This window comes from Leguminivora glycinivorella, chromosome 17, assembly GCF_023078275.1.
Source record: "Leguminivora glycinivorella isolate SPB_JAAS2020 chromosome 17, LegGlyc_1.1, whole genome shotgun sequence".
In the NCBI taxonomy this organism is placed as follows: domain Eukaryota; kingdom Metazoa; phylum Arthropoda; class Insecta; order Lepidoptera; family Tortricidae; genus Leguminivora; species Leguminivora glycinivorella.
This window is the reverse complement of record NC_062987.1, coordinates 16888212-16900605: the sequence shown is the minus strand read 5'-3', so window position 1 is coordinate 16900605 and position 12394 is coordinate 16888212.

The following is a 12394-nucleotide window of genomic DNA, read 5'->3' as shown; positions in this document are numbered from 1 at the left end:
TGTCAATCCCGTATTTTATCGTTTTTTTTTTAAATAAATGGTCTTACTCTTGGCCACAGACTAGCCAAAGGCAAAGACGTGGCCTACGATGGAGTGAGCTCGCCCAGAAGATGCCTGTTCACTCTTGATTTGAAGGTTGCCGGGTTATATGAGCTCGGAAATATAGCCGTTCTTTGCTATTATCAATTTAAGAATAAACCGTTTAGTCTGTGTACATTGAACACAATCATTTACACCAATTACCTATGGATTTAATTAGAATGACAGGGAAATGCAGGCCGCAATATGCTAACATCAATGTTTGTGATGGTTAGGCCTAAATTTAGATTTATTATTGATGGTTTAGTTTACAACCAAGGATTATTTATATAGGATTTACATACTTCATACTAAGAATCGTTCCTCGATTTTTTAGCGCCACCTGTTAAATACTATCATAACTACACTGATGATGCCTACAATTTTTTTTTAAAATGTGTATTGACGTGATATCATGATTTTTTTAAATAAAGAAATATGTACGTCATTTGTTCTTATAAAAATAAAAACAAGCAAAAATATTTGGTGAAAAGCTGAAAATATGATTTTAGGCCACTTCCAGGCTGCGAACAGCGCCATCTAGTTTTAAGCCTAAAAAGCCCATACATTTCAGGGGTACGATTTTTTGTATGGGTTTTGTCAGTCCCATATTATATCGTTCTTGTATATACACAATTGCGCTTCAACCACAACCAGGATAGTTACTTGAATTTTAACAGCCCTAAATAGGCGAAAAGTATACTACTATTAGTTAGAGACGGATAGTCCCTGATCCCGAATCTTTGTAAATGTTAGTTATGTAGGAAGTGACCCTCGGTGCGGTAAAGTGCATCAATTATACCTAAAACCTATAAAAAACCAAAATTTAAGAAAATATGAGCGTATTGTACACAATGAGTTGTACTTACAAGTTATATCCTAGGAATGAGTATTGCAACTGATTAACTTAACATACCTACCTACTACACTACTTAGTACCTATTTACTACCTACCTAAATGCGCATTTTCATGTTACGTCGGTGGCAAAGAAGTATACACTCCGTCTGATGGTCAGCAGCCCTTGTTCCCTATGGACGCTTGTAACTGCAACTATGGCAACCTTACACAATACTACGAGTAGGGTCAAGCGAAAACGTTTTAACTACTCACTATACGTCAGAGTTCAAATTAAGAATATAAATATTTGGTGCATTGGGCCTTGCAAGGCTGCAATAGCAGATAAGTTATTTTGAACACGTAATGTTTCGCCGGATCACACGGGTCAATGGCGCATGATGTTTGTTATTGTCATACTGCGCCTGCGCGGAAATCACACTGATTTGCAAGTATGTGAGTGAGACAGCAGCACACACACAAACACACACACACACACACACACACACACATACACAACACACGTTTACATATACTGTACAACAGTGGAACAGATTAAAGAGACTCAATATTCCCTGAAGGTTAGCGGCGTTGTTGTCGGCGCCGCCGAATGCGTTAAACGCCGATGTCCGCGTGACGAAAACTCTGTGACGTCATCAGTAACCATGCGAACTTTCAACTATGTAAACACTAAACAACCAATAAAGCGCAAAAAATACATTATTTTTTTTTTTACTTTAGCTCAATGTGTCTAATTCCAAACTCTACGTAATATATTAATGGCAAGGAGCACGCCGAGCCTGTGACGTCATCACTTATCATGCAAATTCTGAAGCCATATGAATATAGAATATACTCGGTTGGTATACATATAAACAGTCCTGAATATAGGATCTGACGGTGTAGCACAACATGCCTTCTCGCGCGCGTGTCCATACATCTAGCGCGACATCAAGTGTGAACTCATATGCGAGAACGCGAGTTAATGTTAAACCGAATGATTATCTTTGAGAGGGAGATGAAATATTATATGATTCACACTGGATATTTATCGTGAGTCACATTTGTGAAATACCTTTGTAGGAAAAGACTCAGTATTCCTTGAAGACGTTCGCGCTTTTTGTCGGCGCCGCCGGACGCGCTAAACGCCGACTTCCGCGCGACGAAGACGCCGCGCCTGTGACGTCATCACTTGCCAAGTTGCCGTGCCTTGAGTCTGGTCGTATGGAGCAGTGGATTTCCTACCAGCAGGGCTAGCACATGATTGTCGCGAGAGTATTTCGCCGCTAGATAGATCCCGCGTTTTTTTCTAATTGTATTAATTACATAAGGACAGGTAGTCTATCTCGCGGCGATATACTCTTGCGACAATTATGTGCTAACCCTGCAGAGTTTTAGAAATAGAGGTAACCAACGATATACTCACAATTTAATGTATTTTAAAATTAGGCATGTTTTAGATTTTTTAATACCTACCTAGTGCTAACTTTATAATTTTAAGGTTTTACCCAAGGACGATTATAAAGGACCAGCAGAGTCCATACTAAATACCGTACCCCGTTGGCAGCCGTAAATCTATGTCACTAGATGTCACTAAGAGTGTCATTTGAATAAAAATGTCGTTTTTTTAACACGCTTTTATTAGGTCGTCGTGTATGTAACTATGTATGTAATGGAATCTAAGGAAGCTAATTTAACCATCTTCCAGGAGTCGTAGCGTAATGAAAATTGGCAGCTATATGTAGTTCCGATGACAATACAATAATATGGTACTGTTGAGCTGATCTGATGATGGAGTCGGAAGATATGAACTGGAACTACATGATGGAACATCGTATCATAGCCGTTTTTGGGTTTCTTAGAAAAGTCTTGTAATGAACTTTGACTACAATTAGGTTTCAAGGTCTGATGATGAAGCCGAAAGATATGAACTGGAACTACATGATGGAACATCTTATCATAGCTGTTTTTGGGTTTCTTAGAAAAGTCTTGTAATGAACTTTGACTACGATTAGGTTTCAAGGTCTGATGATGGAGCCGGAAGATATGAACTGGAACTACATGATGGAACATCGTATCATAGCTGTTTTTGGGCTTCTTAGAAAAGTCTTGTAATGAACTTTGACTACGATTAGGTTTCAAGGTCTGATGATGGAGCCGGAAGATATGAACTGGAACTACATGATGGAACATCGTATCATAGCTGTTTTTGGGCTTCTTAGAAAAGTCTTGTAATGAACTTTGACTACGATTAGGTTTCAAGGTCTGATGATGGAGCCGGAAGATATGAACTGGAACTACATGATGGAAAATCGTCATAGCTGTTTTTGGGCTTCTTAGAAAAGTCTTGTAATGAACTTTGACTACGATTAGGTTTCAAGGTCTGATGATGGAGCCGGAAGATATGAACTGGAACTACATGATGGAACATCGTATCATAGCTGTTTTTGGGCTTCTTAGAAAAGTCTTGTAATGAACTATGACTACGATTAGGTTTCAAGGCCTGATGATGGTGCCAGAAGATAAGAACAGAAAAAAAGGGGGGGAGGGTCGAGGGGGGAAGCATGAAAGAAAGATCAACATAGTATTTAAAATAAGTTGGGTTAGCCTTTTCTTGTGACCTTTCAGAGCAAACAAAGGGGGCTCGGGGGCGAAGCCCCCGCATAAAAGAAAGATAAACGTTGTATTTAAAATAAGTTGGGTTAGGGTTTTCTTGTTACCCTTAAGAGCAACGAAAAGGGGGGCTCGGGGGGGGCGAAGCTTCCGCATAAAAGAAAGATTAACGTAGTATTTAAAATAAATTGGGTTAGCGTTTTCTTGTGACCTTTCAGAGCAAACAAAGGGGGGCTCGGGGGGCGAAGCCCCCCGCATAAAACAAAGATCAACGTTGTATTTAAAATAAGTTGGGTTAAGGTTTTCTTGTGATCTTTAAGAGTAAAGAAAAGGGGGGCTCGGGGGCGAAGCCCCCGCATAAAAGAAAGATCAACGTAGTATATAGAATAAGTTGGGTTAGCGTTTTCTTGTGACCTTTAAGAGCAAACAAAGGGGGGCTCGGAGGGCGAAGCCCCCCGCATAAAAGAAAGATCAAAGTTGTATTTAAAATAAGTTGGGTTAGCGTTTTCTTGTGACCTTTAAGAGCAAACAAAGGGGGGCTCGGGGGGCGAAGCCCCCGCATAAAATAAAGATCAACGTTGTATTTAAAATAAGTTGGGTTAAGGTTTTCTTGTGATCCTTAAGAGTAAAGAAAAAGGGGGCTCGGGGGGCGAAGCCCTCCGCATGAAAGAAAGATTAACGTAGTATTTAGAATAAGTTGGGTTAGCGTTTTCTTGTGACCTTTAAGAGCAAACAAAGGGGGCTCGGGGGCGAAGCCCCCGCATGAAAGAAAGATCAACGTAGTATTTAAGATAAGTTGGGTTAGCGTTTTCTTGTGACCTTTAAGAGCAAACAAAGGGGGGCTCGGGGGCGAAGCCCCCGCATGAAAGAAAGATCAACGTAGTATTTAAAATAAGTTGGGTTAGCGTTTTCTTGTGACCTTTAAGAGCAAACAAAGGGGGCTCGGGGGCGAAGCCCCCGCATAAAAGAAAGATCAAAGTTGTATTTAAAATAAGTTGGGTTAGCGTTTTCTTGTGACCTTTAAGAGCAAACAAAGGGGGCTCGGGGGCAAAGCCCCCGCATAAAAGAAAGATCAACGTTGTATTTAAAATAAGTTGGGTTAAGGTTTTCTTGTGATCCTTAAGAGTAAAGAAAGGGGGCTCGGGGGCGAAGCCCCCGCATAAAAGAAAGATCAACGTAGTATATAGAATAAGTTGGGTTAGCGTTTTCTTGTGACCTTTAAGAGCAAACAAAGGGGGCTCGGAGGGCGAAGCCCCCCGCATAAAAGAAAGATCAAAGTTGTATTTAAAATAAGTTGGGTTAGCGTTTTCTTGTGACCTTTAAGAGCAAACAAAGGGGGGCTCGGGGGGCGAAGCCCCCCGCATAAAATAAAGATCAACGTTGTATTTAAAATAAGTTGGGTTAAGGTTTTCTTGTGATCCTTAAGAGTAAAGAAAAAGGGGGCTCGGGGGGCGAAGCCCTCCGCATGAAAGAAAGATTAACGTAGTATTTAGAATAAGTTGGGTTAGCGTTTTCTTGTGACCTTTAAGAGCAAACAAAGGGGGGCTCGGGGGGCGAAGCCCCCCGCATGAAAGAAAGATCAACGTAGTATTTAAGATAAGTTGGGTTAGCGTTTTCTTGTGACCTTTAAGAGCAAACAAAGGGGGCTCGGGGGCGAAGCCCCCGCATGAAAGAAAGATCAACGTAGTATTTAAAATAAGTTGGGTTAGCGTTTTCTTGTGACCTTTAAGAGCAAACAAAGGGGGGCTCGGGGGGCGAAGCCCCCCGCATAAAAGAAAGATCAAAGTTGTATTTAAAATAAGTTGGGTTAGCGTTTTCTTGTGACCTTTAAGAGCAAACAAAGGGGGGCTCGGGGGGCAAAGCCCCCCGCATAAAAGAAAGATCAACGTTGTATTTAAAATAAGTTGGGTTAAGGTTTTCTTGTGATCCTTAAGAGTAAAGAAAAGGGGGGCTCGGGGGGCGAAGCCCTCCGCATGAAAGAAAGATTAACGTAGTATTTAGAATAAGTTGGGTTAGCGTTTTCTTGTGACCTTTAAGAGCAAACAAAGGGGGGCTCGGGGGGCGAAGCCCCCCGCATGGAAGAAAGATCAACGTAGTATTTAGAATAAGTTGGGTAAGCGTTTTCTAGTGACCTGTAAGAGCAAACAAAGGGGGCTCGGGGGCGAAGCCCCCGCATGAAAGAAAGATCAACGTAGTATTTAAAATAAGTTGGGTTAGCGTTTTCTTGTGACCTTTAAGAGCAAACAAAAGGGGGCTCGGGGGCGAAGCCCCCGCATAAAAGAAAGATCAAAGTTGTATTTAAAATAAGTTGGGTTAGCGTTTTCTTGTGACCTTTAAGAGCAAACAAAGGGGGCTCGGGGGCGAAGCCCCCGCATAAAAGAAAGATCAACGTTGTATTTAAAATAAGTTGGGTTAAGGTTTTCTTGTGATCCTTAAGAGTAAAGAAAAGGGGGCTCGGGGGCGAAGCCCTCCGCATGAAAGAAAGATTAACGTAGTATTTAGAATAAGTTGGGTTAGCGTTTTCTTGTGACCTTTAAGAGCAAACAAAGGGGGGCTCGGGGGGCGAAGCCCCCCGCATGAAAGAAAGATCAACGTTGTATTTAAAATAAGTTGGGTTAAGGTTTTCTTGTGATCCTTAAGAGTAAAGAAAGGGGGGCTCGGGGGGCGAAGCCCTCCGCATGAAAGAAAGATTAACGTAGTATTTAGAATAAGTTGGGTTAGCGTTTTCTTGTGACCTTTAAGAGCAAACAAAGGGGGGCTCGGGGGGCGAAGCCCCCCGCATAAAAGAAAGATCAACGTTGTATTTAAAATAAGTTGGGTTAAGGTTTTCTTGTGATCCTTAAGAGTAAAGAAAAGGGGGGCTCGGGGGGCGAAGCCCTCCGCATGAAAGAAAGATTAACGTAGTATTTAGAATAAGTTGGGTTAGCGTTTTCTTGTGACCTTTAAGAGCAAACAAAGGGGGGCTCGGGGGGCGAAGCCCCCGCATGAAAGAAAGATCAACGTTGTATTTAAAATAAGTTGGGTTAAGGTTTTCTTGTGATCCTTAAGAGTAAAAAAAGGGGGCTCGGGGGCGAAGCCCTCCGCATGAAAGAAAGATTAACGTAGTATTTAGAATAAGTTGGGTTAGCGTTTTCTTGTGACCTTTAAGAGCAAACAAAGGGGGGCTCGGGGGGCGAAGCCCCCCGCATAAAAGAAAGATCAACGTAGTATTTAAAATAAGTTGGGCAATGGTTTTTCTGTGACCCTTAAGACCAACTAAAGGGGGGTTCGGCAAAAAAGAAATACTTAAATTTTGTTTGAATTAGTTGAAATGTGACAATATTTTCTAATCGAGTCAAACAAAATCCCACTAGCTGAGAGCTTCAAAACAATGTATGGCTAAAGTATGTCTCTCTAATGTCTTCAAAAAGTCCGCGATGGCACATGTCTATATTGTCTATCTTTTACGGATAACTTACTAGGTATAAACATTTTTATGATAATACCGTAATAAGAAGGTAGCCGCTAGCTATTATTAAGTAGCAATTAGCAATAAGCACACGTTAAGCCACAAATGGCATGTAAAATCCGCCTACTTGAAATAAATTTAGGTATAAATGTTAAAAGTATTTCATTATTAATGACTAAAAAGTATAAAATAAATTAATAGTTTAAAAAACACTATAAAACACGCTTTTATAAATGCACGTAAAAGCCAAAAATAAATTATGGATCGTTCAAGTTGTCTCTATTTGTGAGCTGAAGTTTAAAAACTATGTGCTTTTAATTATAATATTTGATTGTAAAAGCGTGGGGCGCTGGAACAGGAAAGACTTTCTTGTAAACAAATACTAATCCGAACTTCCTGGCGAATGAAGTTGCATCATAACGTTTACATATGCCGCCTAAGGGTTACCAAAGAGAACCAAAGATATCTCGTCCACGAACAAGAACTCTGCATCCTGTCACTGTAGACACTTTCCCCTTTTGTACTTTGATTACCGGAATAAAGCGGCGTTCTAAGTGTCGGTGACTGTCGACTCTCCTCGCTACTAGCGCATATTTTGTCTGAGTTCGACAAACTGGTACCTACTTTGAACACTGACTTTTAATTGATTTGACTGTTTAATGTAGAACCTACTAGTCATAGCAACTCCAGTTAGCGCGTCAATCTGTGTAACCTCCTTCCCGTAACATAGCATAATTTGATTTATCAGCAAGTTATACAAAAAGTCTTTCCTGTTCCAGCGCCCCACGCTTTTACAATCAAATATTATAATTAAAAGCACATAGTTTTTAAACTTCAGCTCACAAATAGAGACAACTTGAACGATCCATAATTTATTTTTGGCTTTTACGTGCATTTATAAAAGCGTGTTTTATAGTGTTTTTTAAACTATTAATTTATTTTAAAATACGCACGCTGTAGTTCAACGGCATTACAAGTGATACAGTGAAAAGTATATAGATGACGCTAGGGGCCCGTGTCATGTTTCAGTCCCTGTTTACAACGCAAACCATCGTTCTTATTTTGAATTATGACAATCATGCAAAAGAGTACCATACTAAAGTCACACACAGGTCGAACGCGATTAATTAACATTATTTTTACCTTTTTTCCCAACGTTTCGGCCAGGTTGCACTGGCCGTGGTCGCGGAAGACTGACGATGACGTCCCAGCAAAGTGTCACCGGAGATGTAAACAACACAAAACTACCCGATATTAATTTATATAAATGTTCGGGGTAGACAAATAAATATAATCTACCCGCTTCTAGTTATTGTTTATTTCCCACCGCACGACACACAGCACTCACAACATCCGCGCACTGGTCCGAAGATAGATCTTTTGGTTTGAACATTTGAATCACTGGTCCCCATGTTGGCGATAATCTATACCCGTCTTCCCTGTTAAAGTTTTTAGGATATTTTTTAATTTCGATCGCCTCCCTCACAATCCGGGGATAATAGTGTCGCTCGGTGGAAAGAACTTTGGGTTTGTGTAGCTCAATCCAGTGATTCGTTTCCGCAGTAAGCAAGTGCTCGGCGATTGCGATTGCAGTTGTGGAAGTGCGTATATTGGCCAAACAAAGCGCAGCGTTCAAGAGAGGGTGAAGGAACACATAGCGGCAGTTAAAAATCGCCATATACACAAATCTGCAATCGCCGAGCACTTGCTTACTGCGGAAACGAATCACTGGATTGAGCTACACAAACCCAAAGTTCTTTCCACCGAGCGACACTATTATCCCCGGATTGTGAGGGAGGCGATCGAAATTAAAAAATATCCTAAAAACTTTAACAGGGAAGACGGGTATAGATTATCGCCAACATGGGGACCAGTGATTCAAATGTTCAAACCAAAAGATCTATCTTCGGACCAGTGCGCGGATGTTGTGAGTGCTGTGTGTCGTGCGGTGGGAAATAAACAATAACTAGAAGCGGGTAGATTATATTTATTTGTCTACCCCGAACATTTATATAAATTAATATCGGGTAGTTTTGTGTTGTTTACATCTCCGGTGACACTTTGCTGGGACGTCATCGTCAGTCTTCCGCGACCACGGCCAGTGCAACCTGGCCGAAACGTTGGGAAAAAAGGTAAAAATAATGTTAATTAATCGCGTTCGACCTGTGTGTGACTTTAAATATGTGTACAAAGCGCGAGAACTTAAAGTGTTATGAGTACCATACTGTCAAATTTTCTATCTCTTTCATTTTGAGCGTGACGTCAATGATTAGTAATATTACTTTCAATATATTTAAAATTTAGATTTTAATGAGGCCATTTCGAACGGTGTTTATGATAGATATCATGTTGACAATCAATCTCCTGACCGTCTCGCTCATACCAATCCTATCCTATATTTGAACGAGTGCGACCGAAACAGTTGAGTATTATTGAAGATTTTTGAATGTCTAAAATCTTATTGGTACTTAGTTGTCGAAAGCCCGCTTTGTCCATAAAGTGTTGGCGCGACGTCAAGTGGGTGATAGGCGTACGAGCAAGTACGCGTTGGATGGTCGACTACTATGCGCAGCGGTTTTTACGCGTACTTACGGTGACACACAATCGAAAAAGGTGGTCGAGCCATAAGTACGCATACCTGCTCGTATCGTACGTTTATCACCCACTTCAGACTGCGTTTCGATCGGCGTTTAGCGTCAATGATTATCAGCTCGGCTTCATGGCTTTACGAACCTTAGCTCGGACCATCGAATATGAAACTTATAAACTTCTTTATACACAAGGGTATAAAGAAGTTTATAACCAGGTGCTCCATGACACCATTGCACCAATCTGTCGCCAGCACCGCTACACTTCAACGGCCAAGTCACACAACATCCATACTAATATTATAAATGGGAAAGTGTGTGTGTCTGTTTGTTTGTCCATCTTTCACGGCAAAACGGAGCGACGTATTGACGTGATTTTTTAAGTGGAGATAGTTGAAGGGATGGAAAGTGACATAGGCTACTTTTTGTCTCTTTTTATATCCCCCCACTTCCTTAGAATGGAGGATGGAAGTTGGTGGAGAGATTTTCGAATTTAACGCGAGCGAAGCCGCGGGCAAAGGCTAGTTAACTATAATAATAAAGAAATCGCAGTAAGGAACTTTATGTAGATTTCATTACTTTTTAGAGATAAACAAGCAGCTCCATCGAGACGGCTATTTTTTACAGAATGTTTTTGGTGGGATATACATAGGCATAGGTATATAACACTAACAAGGTATCTATTGTCTTAGTCCGTTTTCACATTATCCGATCCGATATCGGATGTCGGAAGGATTTAAATGGAAAAAATCCAAGATAGCGCCTGTAATGTATGGGGTATCAGTCCTACATCCGATATCGGATCGGATAATGTGAAAACGCATTTAGTCTCATTAATTATTACTTATATCAGAGTTTCACTAATTATTTCCTTTTATTCATTTATTATCTCAGTTTAGGTTTATACGAGTACCAAACGAGTATAGTATACGAGTAGAAAATATATTACCAAAACAATACAAACTATCATTAAGAGCGTTATAACATTTCGGCGTCGGGCGAAATTAGGTATTTTACCCGCCGCGCGAGCCCAATATGCCGACCCTTTCTAGCACGTCTTATCACTCGCTCGCACTACAATAATGGACAAAACAATCTTGATCCTTTCTATGGAATTTTGATAACAACCACAATCTACTATCTCGATATAAACTTTTGGTTTCTAATAAACATTATTTTGTACGAAAATACGAGAATATAGCGCGAAATAATATCAATTATGTTAAAATTTATTTAAAAAATTAAAGTAATAATTATAAAAGTAGATCCCATCCCAAATATTTGCTTTTGTTATATGATAAGTATTAGAGTAAAGTATAATTATATTAATATGATGATAAAATAAGACAAATACAATTCTAATTACTTCAAGGTGGTGCTCAGGGTCTGATGATGGAGCCAGATGGTGGTCACCAATACCAATGAACAATACGAGTATGAGTATACAACTTCGTGGTTTACATGTCATTCTAGCATTTTCACTTTCACATTTCAAGTGCATATACCACGAGTATAGGTTTTCGGGTGTGCTGATTTAAAAATTAATGACCGATTTGGAATCTGACATTGCTGACTGTAAAAATAGGTTTTAGGAGGTGCTGATTCCAAAATTAATGGCCAATGTGGAATCTGACATTGCTGACTGTCACTTTGACACAAAAGTCGTCATGGGTGTCGTCAAATAGGTTTGCGGGGGTGCTGATTCCAAAATTAATGAACAATGTGGAATCTGACATTGCTGACTGTCACTTTGACACAAAAGTCGTCATGGGTGTCGTAAAATAGGTTTTAGGGGGTGCTGATTCCAAAATTAATGACCAATGTGGAATCTGACATTGCTGACTGTCACTTTGACACAAAAGTCGTCATGGGTGTCGTCAAATAGGTTTGCGGGGGTGCTGATTCCAAAATTAATGAACAATGTGGAATCTGACATTGCTGACTGTCACTTTGACACAAAAGTCGTCATGGGTGTCGTAAAATTGGTTTTAGGGGTGCTGATTCCAAAATTAATGACCAATGTGGAATCTAACATTGCTGACTGCCACTTTGACACAAAAGTCATCATGGGTGTCGTAAAATAGGTTTTAGGGGGTGCTGATTCCAAAAATAATGACTAATGTGGAATCTAACATTGCTGACTGTCACTTTGACACAAAACTCGTCATGGGTGTCGTCAAATAGGTTTCCGGAGGTGCTGATTTGAAAATTAATGACCGATTTGGAATCTTGACATTGCTGACTGTCACTTTGACACAAAAGTCGTCATGGGTGTCTTCAAAAAGGTTTCCGGGGGTGCTGATTCCAAAATTAACGACTATTTTGGAATCTCACAGTGCTAATTGTAATTTTGACACAAAAGGAATCATGGGTGTAGTCAAATAGTTTTTAGGGTGCACTGATTCCAAAATTAATGAAATGATTTAAAAAGTAATGACCGATTTGGAACCTGACATTGCACAGTACCCCTGGAAAGGAAACCTATTTGACGACACCCATAACGACTTTTATGTCAAAGTGACAGTCAGCAATGTCAGATTCCAAATTGATCATTAATATTGAGATCAGTACCCATGAAAACCTATTTGATGACACCCATGATCGCTTTTGTGTCAAAGTGACAGTCAACAGTGTCAGATTCCAAATTGGTCATTAGTTTTCAAACACCTCCGGATACCTATTTGACGACACCCATGACGACTTTTGTGTCAAAGTGACAGTCAGCAATGTCAGATTCCAAATTGGTCACTAATTTTGGAATCAGCACCCCCTAAAACCTATTTTACGACACCCATGACGACTTTTGTGTCAAAGTGACAGTCAGCAATGTCA